Genomic DNA, 18,034 nt, shown 5'->3' on the forward strand with positions numbered 1-18,034 from the left:
AGTGACAGATAGGGAAGGTCCTGGTTACTTGCATAACCTCCGTTCCCTGATGGAGGGAACGAGACGTTGTGTCCCTCCTGCCACAACACTGAACTACCCGCTGAAATGGCCAGGACCTTGTCTCGGCTCCTCAGCACAAAACCTGAATGAATGGTTGCATACCAGCTCCTTTTATACCCGTATGTCTGGGGGAGTGGTATGCAAATACCACTCGCCAATTTTCATTGGCCTTTTATCAAAGACCAGAGGTGTCTCGGGCTCCTAAGAGTGACCCCTAGTGTAACTACATTGAAACAATGTCTCGTTCCCTCCATCAGGGAACGGAGGTTACGCAAGTAACCATGACGTTATCCTTTACTCGCTTGTTTCTTATTCATCTGCATTGGGCTAAAGCCTCGTCATAAGCAAAGACCGCAATGTGCTGTGTGCATTTGTGGGCTGGTTATAGATTAATGTTGTCAGTTAAATCATCGTTTGGTTCTCATGTCAGTAGGGCATGATGGAAAGTGTGTGTTTGTTTGTGTGAGTGTCGACTGCAAACTCGCACTCAGGTCTTCCATTATGCAACAGCCACTTTTTACAATACAATCATCAACCGAATGATAAAGTCCCTGAGTTACTTTTTTTGTTTGTTCGATAAGCCGTTTCACTTGGAAGTACATCACAAAATGGAGGAAAGTTCAGTCGCAACTTCTGTTTTATGACAGCTTTAAAGTTCACTCTGCATATTAAGCTGGGATTCAAGAAAGAATTTAAACACAGTTATGACAAATATAAACTCTTTGTAGAATAGATACCAGAATTGTCAAGTTCCTTGTAATTCATATCCTTATATACTGATACCTGCCTCTTCCAATTTTGTAACATGCACCTTTTCTGTTTTACTTTTCCTTCAAGACTGTGTGCATTTCAAGTCTGAAAGTTGTTTTGCAATTAAGGAAAGAAATGTATTGTTAAAAAGATTCAGATTGAAATGTCTTCAAGGTTTGGTAAACAAATAATAACACATTTGACTCACCTAAGTTTTAAGTGATGCATTGTTTTTCCACATCTTCAAGATTTGAACCATGAATGCTCAGATAATTGTCAAATGTTTCAGCACAATCCTCAAAGTTACAGTAATGAACATCATCCTGAATAAGTTGACCTCATTTAGGGGGATCTGTCATCTATTCCTCTTCCTCTTTATGGTGCACATTCAGTGAAATTGGAGGTAGAAGGTACCATATTAAAATGATATGAGCTCTACCCTTTAGACAACTGAAGTGATATCCACCCATTTTATTCTTGTTACAACCAAATTTTATTCAGTGAGTGAGTCACTGCTGATGCCTTGCTTTTTGTTTGATTTTTTTGCAACAGCAGTGATATAGCTAGGTATAAGTTCAATTGTTTTTTACTTTGAGCCTGTCTGTTTGGGCCAGGAGGCACAGATAAAGGCTAAAATAATTTAGAGCTCAGAGGAATTTCCTAGAAGTTGGAAACTGGGGCAGGGCCACTCTTTCTGTGTCTCTGATTCTTTCAGACAGCCTTCCAATAAAATGGGCAATGGTTTTCATATTTGTAATATTTGCTTAGCATTGACAATTTAAGCCAGATATCTTTAAAAGGGAAGTCCGTGTCAATACTGCAGGGGATCTGTCAATTACTGTTTGATGATTACCTCGAATTATTTTTTGTGAAAAAAAAAAAAAAAAAGAAAATACAAAATTATTAAGTTCAACCAAACAACCGTCCATAGCATATTAAAGTTTTAAGATATAAGTACATTTTTTAATGGCTTTGCAATGTAAGCATCATAACAAAGTATACAAATACTGTACATAAAATGGTTGTAACATGATAATGAATAATCAGTGATTGACAAATTTTATTAATAAATGAGTAAGCACTTTTATGTGAACAGGAATATTCCAATATGAGTCAGAATGTGATCATATTCAGATTATGTATATGTAATGTAAATGCTTTATTTTGGATATCCACTGTAACAGAATATTTATTTATAGCCCTATCTGCACGTTTCCACATATATATATATATATATATATATATATATATATATATATATATATATATATATATATATATATATGTTGGGCCTCATGTATTCAGATAGAAGACAAAGGCAGGCCTAACACAGTCATAAAACCTAACTCAGGCCCCCACATACCAGGTCGTAAATCTTACTGATAAAAACCGCGCCAAAATCAAACAAAGGGAGTCCAAAACAGACTACAAATCCCATGAAGCCTTGCTCACTAAAGAACCGAACTCTCAGCTCCTATTGGATGAGGCACACAACAGAACATCCCTCAACCATGACATCATCAGGAGTAGAAATACCTCTGAAATGCTTCTGGGATTTGCTTCCAGCAACTTTGCTCACCGGGTATAGACGCAGCTCATCGCTGCTCTCAGGTGCAACCTCGTGGCACAAGGAAGTAACGTCCGACTTGAAAATCTCGCTGGACGAGTTGAGATTACTCTGTGTTCAACCGAACACTCTAACGGATCCAAAGGAGACCGCCGAGCAATCCGCATCTTCATCCATTTGCCTGCAGAAGTGAAGAGATTAAAGATTTCTCTTCCATCTTCAATCAAGTCGACATTTCTGATTTCTCCACCAGCCCGCCGAGAATCAGCAGCCGTACCGCCTGCCGACAGAGCAAGGAAACGGCCTCCCGTCATCACCTGAGCCTCGGGGAACCGAATCTGAGTTAAAGGACAGATGAACACACATTCTGCATCCTCATGCGATTCAAGTAAGAGGTTTACGTCTGGGCAGAGATAGAATATTATAGTGTGTTATTCTTGTGTTTCAAGGTTTTTGCTTGTCCAGTTACGGACTGCCATGTCCGCTCATTATTAATATTCAGGGTATTAATTATCACGAATTTGATTTGCTGTATTGTGGTCCAACCACAGTGAGCAGTTGTGCATTTCCGCCATCGTGGTGAGACCGGCAAACTGAGTTTATCGATTAAAGAATCAAAGAACGCGGGACTGTTTACGAGCCGTCCACCGCGTCTCTGAGTGATAAACTAACAGCTGCTTTCTCTCCCACGATTGCGAATCGGCTTTGGGGCCGTCACTTAATTCTCTCTCTCTCTCTCTTGTACTAACCACACACACACACACACGCGCGCGACCCCTCATAAACATTCTGGCACACATTTTTGTCTCGTAGATAGCTTCGTGCTAAAGCTCAGCTTTGTCCCTAAGCTATCATACAAGCGGATACACGCAGTAACTGGTAGACGCCATTGACTGGTTTCCCTCCACCCACATTCATGGCCATATTCCCTGGCCGGAAGTCTCGTGTGACATACTCTTCATGAGAGTCACGTCCGCCATTTTGTGCGCATCCCTCCTTACACACACACACACCCTCATGTGTTATAGGATTATTTTTATTTTTATATCTAATCATATCACTGTTTAGTTTGTAGTTGTAAGTCAGAAGTTTATTGACTGCATTGTATTAATTATTAATTAATATTACTGCATAAATAAACTTTGTTTATATTACAAAGAGAAGTGTTTGGTTTGTTTTGCATATGCCTGTGTCATGCTGACGGGATGTCAGTGCTCGGATTCAAGCCTTCATTCATTGTTTTTTTCCCAAAAATCGATATTCTTCGGATGTTGATTTTCCTAAGAAAACAATCTAATGTTGAGACTGTTATACTATGTGGTTATTAGTCCCTGATTCCAGGGTGGTGCCCCGTCAATGTTAATCCTTATTAATATTCTGTTGATTTTTGATAATTGATAATTATCTTTGATGATTGTTGAATTTGAACGATCAATAAGCTAGTGTTAATTTTAATTAATGTTTCATCGATGTTAACAATTAACGATTATCTTTGATAATTGTTGATTTAAAGGATTAGGAAAAGCTAACATTGATTCTTATCAATGTTCTATTGATTTTAATAATTAATAATTATCTTTGATAATTATTAATTTTTGCTAATAACCAAACCCACTCCTAAACATAGCGCACTACATTTACTGGAGCCCCAGATGAGGTTTTAATGAGTTAGATTAAATTAATTAATTTAAAATTAATTAATAACTAAAGAAATAATTATTAATTATTTCTGATAGTAACACTGATCTAAACAACCAGTAAAGCCCTATATATATATATATATATATATATATATATATATATATATATATATATATATATATATATATATATATATATAAATGGACATAGGTTGAAGAATGGTGTGGACAGTAAACACGGTCAGTGAATGGATTCAGGCCCAGTGCCACGAGAGGGCATTGCCCCCTTTGATCTGACTTGTGCCCCCTCAGTTTCAGTTTTGCATTCATGCTATATAAACAGTTTATTTACCATATACGTGTAATAAAGACGCTCGTCTTTTGTCACCTGTGGGCTTCCTTATTTCGTGGGGTGGGTAACACAAGGCATGTAAACAACACACAGCCTGTAAAATTGTTATTAGCATTATGAGGGCGTTGTTTTGATAATCTAACTGCAAAATTCAAGGAGAAATAATGGAATAACATGTTACTAAGGAGATTAATCGCCAAATTAAGAGATTGCATCTCTTATGAAAAGGTAGGATATCTATCATTACACTGTGTTTAAAAGCATTAAGTTGGTCGCAACACCACACCGTGTCACAGGTGGGATAATGCACAGGTATCGCACACAGTATGCATCAATGTGGTGCAGGTGACTGTTCAAAGTTGTGAATCTAGTCACTGTACAGACAAAATTTATAAAGGTTTTTGTACTTCTTCAAGAATGAACAAAGTCATGATGATGAGTTTGCAGATTAGTGTATGAAATTGCTGCACAAACTTAACGATTAGAAATTACGTTTATTATGCTTCATTCAAGCTGTCATACCACAAAAAGACATTCTTGTAACTGAAAATACATTGTGTAAGCTATATGAAAGACACATATTCATGATGTATCATCCAGTCATGGCTAAATTAAATAATCTGTCCTTTGATAATGATTTAACCATAACAGGTTAATGTTATGTCTTCTAAAGTGTATCCTCGATGTAAAGTCAAGCACCCTTGACAATTTCTCATGTCTCCTCAAACGATTTCTCATTGACCCACAGTCATTTTGGCCTGTAGCCAGGCCTGAATGGGTTCATTAATAATAATGAAAATTAATAACTAATGATGTAGTATATATGATATTTGTAATTAACATGATTTTATCTTAAAAAAATAAAGTGGATGGAGTTTGGAGTTTTAGGACTTTTGAGAGCATTTTAACATCCAAACAAGTTATTTAATTCAGTATAGTATTTCAACTCGATCTGGTTTTGATGAACAGGTTAGAATTTACTTAAATACTGTATATAGCCTAATTAATAGAATTCATAGCAATCAATTCACATTTATGACCTTGGTTACAAATATTTTATTAGATGGGGAAAACAAAGTGGTTGGAGCCGCTGCATGATACAGGATGTGTTGTGGCAGATTCTCCACACCAACAATTGAAGCATAGTCGAGTCAAAGATTTCTCGCAGGTGCAAAGTTTCTGATTCCAAAACTAGACTATTATAAAAATAACGAAGCCGAGATGGTTCATGAAGCATCTGAAATTTCACTTTAGATCATGCCTTTTTATACAGTTTCTGTTCTCTTTGAGGATGGCCTCTTCGTCCAATAAAATTAAACCATAATATCATCCAATAATATCATCCAATGAAATCTTATGCCTCGATTATTTACATCATCACTCCTTCTAACAGGACATCCTGGCTTAATTTACTTCAGTGGTGGCAAAAGCATAACTATTTCATTTTATATGCATAAAACATACTGTAATCACTTCATATGGTTACATATTTTATATTAACTAACAATCATTACTTTCTGCATTAATTTGATTAGTATATTAAATGATCTCCCTTATTTCAGTTTATTGGTCACACACAACACATCCCTGTGAGATGGAGAAGTGTGTGTGCTGCCACAGGTGTTCTTTTTTATCCTTGAGACTTCCTTTTCCTCTTGACGCATGCATCCCAATTCATCCCAATACTCCCTATTCCACATATTGTCTGCATCAAATCATGCATTGTCTGATTCTACTCTATTAAAAGCATTCACAGAAAGGGCCTTACAAGGAGACACACAGAGAGAGACTGTAATTCTCCCTAGAGAAGCCAAGCTGCATTTTTCCATTGAATTGCACTTTGATTATTAAACTGAGTAAATGATAATTAAATCAATTTCCTCCCATTTTGGTCGTTCTGTCCATCCAGGAGAGTTGTCATTGTATTGCTGTGGACCATTCACATTGATCAATGTAATCTGCTTCGTTGTTGCTCGGATCAAGAATGATTTGATCAATGGTAACACACAACAGAATATTATTCCTCCCACAAGTTATCCCAATCATTATACCAATTTTAGCCAACCATGCACCCCATTTCTTAAACAATTATATTTAAATTGTTATACACAAACAAGACAAGCAATCTTAATCTTTAATCACCACCATGTTTTTTTTCCCCATTCTTCATTACTATTAAAATGTACATGAGTTCAATAAAAACATAAGTAAAAGTAATAAATCATCTTTCAATCTCAATTATACATCGTACAAGTATTCCCAGGTTTGTTTAATACTTCTTTAATAAGTCAGGCAATCCTTTGTCTGCAACGGTTCTCAATAGTCAACCTCCAAAACCAATCTATAAATAATGTTTGGTCTTTTAACACTGTGATAAGTTGTTTTGGTAAAACAGTTATTAAAATGCATTCGGGTTCAGTGGATTTTTGGGCAGTTTTCTTCTAGACCTCCCTTTTGATGCTTCCGGCCTAAGAGCATCTATCCACTTCCTTGAACCCATATCACACCTTCCTTCTGAGGCAGATTTCCAGGGTGGTGATGCCCTGGCTTAGGTTTGAAACAACATAAATCACCTTTTTAAACTAACAGAAAAGTAAGTAAACCTTAAACAGAATAAATTAGTAAAGAGGCACAATGGAAATTCAAACAAATCTCGTGTTTTGAAATAATTGATCAGTAAAAAACACTACGTCCTTTTAATTTCTCATGTCTCTTATTTTTTTTATATCCTAATGTTTCAGCATCATTTAACAATAATATTTTTTTTCTCAGTTATTATTCTCTTACACTTATCAGCATTTCCTGACAAATTCTTCAGTTAAATAGCAGAGCCAAACGTCACAGTGTAGAAACTGGCCTCTAAAGTGATACATTCATAGATTCATCTCAAAATAGTAGTACTAGAAAAAGACACCCAATCCTTCTTTTTATCACCCACTAACCTTTATTTAAAGTGAGGGTACTCTCTGGAAAATTTGGGGGAGTAACCAATCCATTAGGTAACTCTTAACTTTGCCATCAAGTTTGTAATATTACTCTTCAAATCAATAAATCAGCGGTTAGATGCTGGTTTTAAATTTAGACCCTCAGAACAATTTAGCCATGGGTATTGAACCCCTGGATGGCAGTCTGGAAAATCATAAATCCACTTGGTGGTATAAGACTGAAATCAATTTATCCAGAGAGATTTGAATCCACATTATAAATGGCAAATCAGTAATGATTACCAGCAGTAATGAGAGTGGGAGGACCAATCGGATAAAAGTCCACCTCCTTTTCAGTCTTCTTTTTCTCCGGACTTCCTCCTGCAGTTTTAGAAGCTTCAATAAATCATCTGGTCCAGCCATCTGCAATGGTGAGAGACTTGTTCCAGAATGAGTTAGTGAAACAACATCCACACAATGATGACAAAAGAATGGGTAAAACATAGTTAGTATCAAAGACACACATAATAGATGCATGAATATGAAGTTATTAACATTCATAGTTGAGGAAGTTACGATATTCAATTTAATCTTAACGTTACTCCATGGGTTTCACTTACTAGCAATGACCAAAAATAATTTTTTACAATCAAATACGTCCAAGATATTTCTTAAATCATCAAATCAGAACTTCTAGCATGAATAACATTTTCCGTTTTATGCACTTCCAAAAGAAGAAAACGTAAATTTTATTAGATATTAGAGCATCTGAAACTGTTTACAATGTTTGTTTAGTTTTGCCTCCTTATGGAGATTGGGAGTTTATTTTCCATTTTATCTGGCATGATTGGTCACAGATCAAACCCAAGAAAAAAAGCATCACAATGTTGGCAAGGCTGCAACACATACAAATGAGAAAACCAGATATTAAGAGCACAACTTCAGCAAATTGGAACTGCAGAGAACATGAAATGATCCAAATCATTCATAAATTTATTTTCCTTTAATTTTAGTCTCAAAGGCAGATCTCAGTGTACCCATGATCAACCAAAGCCTACACTGTGTATTTAAAACAAGAAAATAAAATACAAATAAATATCTAATCTGAACTAAAAGAATCTGCTATCTATCTTTCCTAAATTCGGGGGACCCCTGTCTGAGTGGAGACACCAAGAGAGATGAGTTCTCCCATTCAAAGTCTGCAGACAATCATTTGCGTGCCATCCTCACAAAGTACAGTGTGTACCCCCTCCCGCTCACTCTCCTTACAGAGTGCAGGGTGTCTTAGGTCTCTTTTTATTCAGGGCACTAACAGCGTCTCACTCAATCTCTCCATCAGACAGTCCCTAACAAAATAGTACACTCTACCTATCTTATTTTTGTTGGTTGATCAAGCAACTCACATGTAAATTTGTTCTGCAGACACACTTAAACACATAGGAAATCAAAACCAAAACAAATAATCATGGGTTCTTTCATTTAGATATCAAGGTTTTACAATGTTTAATTTAATATTGTTCAAAATTTTATTCTCTCATAAACTGGACCAGAAAGGAAGTAAAACAGACACATGAATGTGAAGTTTTTACATTTAAGGTTTGCTTTTCATACTCAAGTTACAAAACAGAATTAGTTTTTTTCTTATTTTCACCTTTTTTATTTGATCTAATTTCTATTTCCCATTTCTTTGAGATTTTATCAATCAGTTCTCTATACAGTGGATTTCTAGATTTTAGTATTTCCACTGGAGTGTTTGCCATGATTATACCTTATCGTAATATAACAACACTTATTTTCAATACAACCTTTGATTAAAATCCAATTATTTGGTTGACTTTAGTTTAAAATAATACACTGGACTCAAAGCTTTATTGTTTGTCCAGATAATGTGATTTCCCAAATGGAATTGAATCACTTTAAAGTTCTTTATAATTTCAATATTCTTACTTGTCACTGTGATATGAACTTTAAGCACAGTTATACAACTTGAATGTATAAATTCTCTGTATGAAGTCAAATAAATTTCTATGCTACAGTCTAGTTTAGGAGTTATGATCTGGCACACATCCAACAATCACAACAGCTGCTCTTTCTCAGTTTAGTTAATCTTATATCACGCTTTCTTCATGGCATGAAAAGAACAGCCCAAGGCAAAATTTTGTCCAGCCAGCTAAGAGTTAACTTTTTGCTTTCCTGGACATTTAGTTTCATGAGATACAGCTGTGTTGTCTCAGCATTTTTATTCTTTTTCCAATTGTCAATTTATACTGTATTACATTTACCCATCCGTATTATCCACTATCATACAACTAGATATTTTTTTAAGTGCCCTCTTTTCCTCTAATGGTCGGATTTCTTCTACCTCGTATATTGATGGAAGGTCGAGAATAGGGCTAAATAGATTTTCATATATACTCCTTATTAGTTATGCAGCAAAGGTTGAGTCTCTCTATCTACATCATAAATTCTACAATTTGAAGAATGACCAAACAACCTAAAAAACCAATATCTCTGAACATTTTTAGTTTTCTCTGTGTTAACAAAGAAAATTCCTTTCCAAATTTTCACAAGAGACAGGCTTTCATTCCCAACATCCATTCAACATATAAAAGACAAACTTTCTTTGTTAGACAACATTTATTCCATTCAGTGTGTCCCTCACAAAAGGACTCATCATACAATCCAATCCCTCTACTGGGCTCATGAAATTCATTCACACTTTGTCAATTCATTCTTTTGTCCCTTTATTTTTTAGGGCTCATATTTGTACTCAGTCATACACTTCCATACACAATCACATATCAGTCACACTTCATACACTTTCAGACACATCAGAATCAGAATCAGCTTTATTGCCAAGTATGAATACACATAAAAAGAATTTGTCTTGGTGACAGGAGCTTCCAGTGTACAACAATACAAAAACAATACAAAAACAGCAGCAAGACATAGATAATAATAAAAAATAAAAATAGTTATACACATACGTACATACACAATAACCAATAATCCTCTCAGCAGTCCGAATTGTCCTTTGTATTCTTCTGATGTCTGATTTCGTAGCTGAACCAAACCAGATAGTTATTGAAGTGCAGAGGACAGACTCAACGACCGCTGAGTAGAACTGTATCAGCAGCGCCTGTGGTAGGTTGAACTTCCTCAGCTGGCGAAGGAAGTACAACCACTGCTGGGCCTTTTTCACAATGGAGTCAATGTGTGTCTCCCACTTCAGGTCCTGTGAGATGGTAATCCCCTGGACCCTGAATGACTCCACTGCTGCCACAGTGCTGTTTAGAATGGTGAGGGGGGTCAGTGTTGGGGTGTTCCTCCTAAAGTCCACAATCATCTCCACCATTTTGAGCGTGTTCAGCTCAAGGTTGTTTTGACTGCACCAGACAGCCAGCTGTTCAACCTCCCTACTGTATGCAGACTCATCGTCATCTCGGATGAGGCTGATAACAGTGGTGTCATCTGCAAACTTCAGGAGCTTGACAGAGGGGTCCATGGCGATGCAGTCATTGGTGTAGAGGGAGAAAAGTAGTGGGGAGAGCACACATCCCTGGGGGGCACCAGTGCTGATTGCACAGGTGCTGGAAGTGAGTTTCCCCTGTCTCACAAGCTGCTGCCTGTCCATCAGAAAGCTGGTAATCCACTGACAGATAAACATGGGAACAGAGAGTTGGTGTAATTTATTCTGGAGTATAGTGGGGTGATGGTGTTGAAAGCCGAACTGAAGTCCACAAAAAGAATCCTTGCATATGTCCCTGGTCTGTCCAGATGTTGCAGGATATGATGCAATCCCATGTTGACTGCATCATCCACAAACCTGTTTGCTCAATAAGGAAATTGAAGGGGATCTAGAAAGGATCCAGTGATGTTCTTTAGGTGGGCCATCACCAGTCTCTCAAATGGTTTCATGACCACAGACGTCAGGGCGACAGGTCTGTAGTCATTAAGTCCTGTGATTTTTGGTTTCTTTGGGACAGGAATAATGATTGAGCGTTTGAAGCAGCATGGGGCTTCACACTGCTCCAGTGATCTATTGAAGATCAGTGTGAAGATGGGCCAGCTGGTTAGCACAGGATAAAAAAAACGCTGGTGAGACGCCATCTGGGCCTGAAGTTTTCCTCGTCTTTTGTTTCCGAAAGACACGGCTCACATCATCTTCACAGATCTTAATTGCAGGTTGAGTAGCAGGAGGGGGGAGGAGGGGGGTTGCAGGAGGTGTTGGTGTTTGTGTGAAGTGAAGGTCAGAGTGGGTGTGGGGTGTGAGATTGGGCCTTTCAAATCTGAAGTAGAACACATCGTCAGCCAGTTGTTGGTCCACCACAGGGTTGGGGGTAGGAGTCCTGCAATTTGTGAATTGTTTCATGCCACTCCACACTGATGCAGGGTCGTTAGCTGAAAACTTGTTTTTCAGCTTCTCAGAGTATCTTCTTTTAGCCACTCTGATTTCCTTGTTCAGTGTATTCCTGGCCTGATTGTACAAGACTTTATCCCCACCCCTGTAAGCATCCTCTTTGGTCTGACGAAGCTGCCTGAGCTCTGCTGTAAACCACGGTTTGTCATTGTTGAACTATAAATAAGTCCTAGTAAAAATGCACATATCCTCACAGAAAATGATATATGATGTAACAGTATCTGCGAGCTCGTCCAGGTCTGTGGCTGCAGCCTCAAAAACACTCCAATCCATGCAATCGAAGCAGGCTTGAAGTTCCCGCTCTGCTTCATTGGTCCATCTCTTTACAGTCCTTACTACTGGCTTGGTTATTTTAATTTCTGCTTGTAGGTTGGAAGAAGATGAACCAGACAATGATCAGAGAGTCCCAAAGCTGCTCTAGGGACAGAGCGATATGCAATCTTTATTGTTGTGTAGCAATGATTCAGTATGTTCCTGTCTCTGGTGGGGCATGTAATGTGCTGTTTGTATTTGGGCAGTTCACGTGTGAGATTTGCTTTGTTAAAATCCCCAAGAATAATAATAACTGAGTCCGGGTATTGTTGTTCCTTGTCTGTGATTTGATCAGCCAGCTGTTGCAGTGTCGCATTCAAACACACGTTTGGCGCAATATACACACTCACCAGAATAAATGAGGAAAACTCTCGTGGCGAGTAGAAAGGCTTACAGTTAATAAAGAGTGCTTCCAAATTAGGACAGCACATCCTCTTTAATGTTGTTACATCTGTACACCAACTTTCATTGATGTAAAAGCATGTTCCATCACCTCTCGTTTTCTTCGTTAACTCCACGATGCGATCCACTCTGAACAGCTGGAAGCCCGGCAGATGTAACGTGAAGTCTGGAATGGCTTCACTCAGGTTTCTGTGAAGCACATGGCAGCAGAGGTTGAAAAGTCCTTGTTTGCGCGGGTGAGGAGATGTTGTTCGTCTGTTTTTTTAGGAAGAAAGCGGAGATTCGCAAGATGAATGCTCGGCAGCGTTGTTCGAAAGCCCCGCTGACGGAGTTTGACCAGCGCACCAGCTCGTCTTCCTCACCTGCATCTCCTGAACAACAAAGCCACGCCTCCAACTAAAATGTCTAGCAAAATGTCTGAATATTCAAAAACCAGGAAAAGTCTGTCTGGTATAAGCTGTCAAATGTTCAGCAGTTCATCTCTGGTAAAACTGACTGGAAAAAGATTAATAAACACAGTACAAGCAAACAAAAACAACAAAACAATAGGAGTGCTCCACAACGAGGCGGCCATCCTGATGTATATCATACACAAATACCCTCACAAACACAGATATGTTCACAAATTTTACAAACACAAGGCCTTTGTAAACACAGAGCTCCTCTAAAATACAATAAAATTCTAAAATGCAACTACTCTACCACCTCTCTTAGGCAACCTACCAAGGAGCCCTTCTCGCCAATTCACTTCCTCGACACGACAAAAAGCGGTATTAGTAGGATTTTTGCCTACCCATGCAGCCCTCTTGCTAATATAGTAGAGCGGTATCTGTAGGACTTTCTTTACCTGCCTACCCATGCAGACCTCTTTATCTCTAATATAGCAGAGCGGTATCCATAGGACTTTCTTTTCCTGCCTTCCCGTGCAGACCTCTTATTGCTATCTAATAGAGCAGTATCCATTGGACTTTCTACACATTAATTTATCTTAAATTTTCACTGTTATCCATCAAGGCCCACTTAACAGTAAAACACAAATTTTTGCATGCAAGTAAATTATTTTGGAATCAGAAATTTGTCTGTTCTTTAATTTGGAGAAGCTTTTTTAAGAATGCTCTTACCACTACTGGGAGACCTGTGGCGAACTACACAAACAATTTATACTTAAAGCAAAATTGCTTACCTCAAGTGGCCACCTGTTTGTGCATCTCGCCCACTGCCAGTCCGACGTGGCAGCCTGCATTCTGCTCCTGTTCCAATCCCACTTCTCTGACACCAAGTAATTATGTTGTGGCAGATTCCCCACACCAACAATTGAAGCATAGTCAAGTCAAATAATTCTCGGAGGTGCAAAGTTTCTGATTCCAAAACTAGACTTTATTATAAAAATAACAAAGCCAAGATGGTTCATGAAGCATCTGAAATTACACTTTAGAACATGCCTTTTTATACAGTTTCTGTTCTCTTTGAGAATGGCCTCTTTGTCCAATAGAATTAACCCATAATATCATCCAATAATATTATCCAATGAAATCTTATGACTTGATTATTTACATCATCACTCCTTCTAACAGGACATCCTGGCTTAACTTACTTCAGTGGTGGCAAAAGCATAACTATTTCATTTCAAATGCATAAAACACACTGTAATCACTTCATATGGTTACATATTTTATATTAACTAACAATCATTACTTTCTGCATTAATTTGATTAGTATATTAAATGATTTCCCTTATTTCAGTTTATTGTTCTCACACAAGTGTGTGTGCTGCCATTGGTGTTCTTCTTTTTTATCCTTGAGACTTCCTTTTCCTCTTGATGCATGCATCCCGATTCATCCCAATACTCCCTATTCCACATATTGTCTGCATCAAATCATGCATTGTCTGATTCTATTCTATTAAAAGCATTCACAGAAAGGGCCTTACAAGGAGACACAGAGAGAGAGACTGTAATTCTCCCTAGAGAAGCCAAGATGCATTTTTTTACACTTTGATTATTAAACTGAGTATATGATAATTAAATCCATAAATGAATGATTAAATATCTAACATATTGAATAACATTCATATGTCATGTGTATTGTTTTGATTCATGTCTTTCATTTTGAAATTCTAGTTCCTGTTTCATGTCATGTGTTCCTGTTTCCCTTGTCATGTGATTTCTGTTTTCCCTCCATGTTCATGTGTCATGTTTTCATTGGTTTATTGTTTAATTAGCTTGTTATGTGTTCTGTTTGTTCATTGGTTTGTTCTCCCATGTCTTGTATTTAAGCCCTCATGTTTGCATTGTCTAGTTGTCAAGTCTTGAATGTGATGGATGTGAATGTTGTCAAGTCATAGTCATAGTCATAGTCATAGTCATAGTCATAGTCATAGTCAAGTCTAGTTTATGTCAAGTTTTTGGATTTCACGTTTACTTAATAAACTGCACTTGGGTTCTTCATCTCAACATTGTCTTCGTCATTGCCATCATTGTCAGCAGTTCCAGCCAACAACGTTACATCATAATGCAGTTATTCATAGTACATTGATTATACATTGTCATTTTTAGATCATTGCATATTGCATACATGTTAATTCGGTCTAATGATGGACTACACTCTTGAAATGGAATACACTGACTATCAATTAATTGCCACAAAACCCTTCATCAGCCAAATAAAAAGGACAATTGCATCTATGTGAACTTCTGCAGTTAATCCACCATTATATGTAGCGAATTTGTATGTGTGAGCTAGGAATTAAATTAAGCTGTTCTTATTCTACATTATTATGTAAGGAAATTTATATAATGGAATTAGTCACGTTTGACAACCATTATAAATTAGATAAATGACAAATAACTAGATTATTTGTCTGAATCAAATGCTCCACCATTAAAATTGTAATACAACATCTTGTTGTATCCGCTCACAATTTCTACTGTAAGGAATTAGCTTTAATAAGGGAATTATGGTTAATTCACTTATTGGAATAATATTATTCTCATGGCTTATCGAAAATAATATTACACATATTTAGGTACAGCTTTGAAGCGAAATCTTTTAAAAACAGGGTTGAGATTATTTATCAAAATATACCACAGTCAAATTATCTTTAAATACAGATAAACTTTATTGCTATTCTAAACATAAAACTAATCTAACACATACAACATGAAACAGGTTGGTGAGTAGTGACAGAATGTGAAATAAATGATCAATACATAGAGGCTGTTGACAATGCCTTAAGAACCATCTATCCTTCTTTGAGTCTACATCGATTTGCAATCGGATTACCCAAAGTATTTAACTAATACACCAGCACTTTGAGCAAAAGTCTGGAGATGTACTTGCGTGTCATTGTGTTTCCTTGTGTTGCTTTGTTCTTTGGCGTTTGAAGAAAGTTCGTTTCGTCAATGTCTTGGACTCTGTTATGATCGCTGATAGTTTGTTGTCTGGATGAAGCGAGGCCTTCTGCAAGGAGGACTCGCAACTCCCACTGGGTGTCTGAACCATAGAGCAGAGAGTGACAGGCTTCCTCGGGACTCCGGGTCCCGAGTTTTCCTGAACTCTACATGGCACGGAGGATCTGGAGCTGAAGAGCTGCAGTGAAAAGCAAGAGACGAGTAGAGAAGAAGCAGCGAAGAAAGTAAGAGAGCGTGTTCTTCCTGCTTAAGAACTTTTGAACTGAAATTGGCCGCACCCCAGAGGTGTCCTGAGCCAATCAGAAGTGGCTTTTCAGAGTCACATGGTCGACTGGTCTGTCCTCTTCACAGTTGATTTACAATCCTTTGTGTGGTAGATTCCCGCTCAAAATAGTGAATGTTTAATCATGAACTTTTATATCTTGAAAATGTTGCAAGAGACATGACATTCGTTGTCATCAACATTCTCTACGTAAACAAGCAAGCATTTACATACTAACTGTGACATACTTTCATGGGTATTACACGTGTAAGTAACAAAACATGAAAATCCCTGATTACAATCATACTGGTTAATTCATTGGTTTTACAACATGGATAAAACATTACACGTTATGAGAAACCTGATTGTCAGGGTATATTATCAGGTTAGTTATCATTCTTAGTAGAATGAGATGAATAATACAAGATTAACGATTATACTTACTGATTTGTTAGTTAGAAGTGATTACAAATCACTACACATATTTTAAAAGGTACATCAGGCTATAATCATTAATTGTTCAGTTATGAAAGTAATCACAGGTCAAAGTAATTTTCAGAATTATCTAGCAAGGCTAGGTATGGTGTACATTGTAGGTTTAAATGCATTGTGTACATTTAAGAGGGTTAACTCAGTGAAGGTACAATGTTCATGGATTCCTTCACGAGTCTCCATTTCCTGATATGGCCGCGGATTTATGCATTTAAGGTCACAAGGTCTTACTTGACCATTTGGTCTTACAGAGGGTTTAAGTTTGTGGAACAAAGAAGGGTTGTCCATATGGGTTAGCTTTGTCATTACAAACCCTAGTTTGAGATTAAGTAGGAATGGTGGAGACGGTCTTCTTCAGCAATTTAGGTGCCATGGATTCATTTTTATGACTCTCTAATCAATGGCTTGGTGGGGGAACTCTCTCTGATCTGTGGAATGTGGTGTTGTGTTCATTTGATGGCTTCATTCATGGATAATCCTACAGTCATTAATATTACAGTTCATACAAAATCTTTGTTTAAACACTGACCCTTAACACTTACTTAGTTTAATAATTTTAAACCATGAATTGCACTATAAATAAGTAATATTGGCATTATATTCATCATATTAGCAAGAGGGGAACTGGCCCCCACAGTGAGCCTGGTTTCTCCCAAGGTTATTTTTCTCCATTAACCAGGATTTTATGGAGTTTTGTGTTCCTTGCCACAGTCTCCTTTGGCTTGCTCACTGGGGTTATAAATTCAATTATTATTCAATTACTTATTTTTAAACACAGTTCACAATCATATTTTATCAAACTACACAATGATGACTCTAAGAAATTATAGATATTACAGTTCTGTTAATGCATGATCTTCTGTAAAGCTGCTTTGAAACGATGTGTGTTGTGAAATGTGCTATACAAATAAAAATGACTTGACTTGATACATGTTAATTCAATTATCAAAACTGATTAACTGAATAAATGAAAATATACCAGATGCCTGTCAGTTGAATGCATGTCTCATTGCCACATCGAGTGTTTACCATGTAAATAGCTTCTTTATAATGAGAGCTAACTAGTTTTTTTTTTCTTTTCTTTTGAGCTGCTGTTGTTTTGAAAGCTTTGATGCTGACATTATCCAGCCCAACAGCCACTAATGTTAGCAGTTCATGGTTCGTGGTTTGAGGCCAGCAAGCTTTTGGCTGTTGGTGGAATAGGGGCATAAGACAATGACTGGGCGGGCCTGAATGCCCAATGGGTAACATCAACCCACCCTTGCCCACCTGTGGCTATGCCAGTGGTTTTAACAGATGGTTAATATGCCTCGAATAAAGCTTCACACTCCAGTCTTTGAGTTGTTGTCAAGCAGTCTGTTAAGCATTATGCAGGATTAGATGTTTTGCATTGTGAAAAAGATTTGTGTTGAGATTGTGGTAATGTGATCTACTTGGCAGTGA

This window comes from Myxocyprinus asiaticus, chromosome 17 (genome assembly GCF_019703515.2).
Source record: "Myxocyprinus asiaticus isolate MX2 ecotype Aquarium Trade chromosome 17, UBuf_Myxa_2, whole genome shotgun sequence".
Taxonomy (NCBI): domain Eukaryota; kingdom Metazoa; phylum Chordata; class Actinopteri; order Cypriniformes; family Catostomidae; genus Myxocyprinus; species Myxocyprinus asiaticus.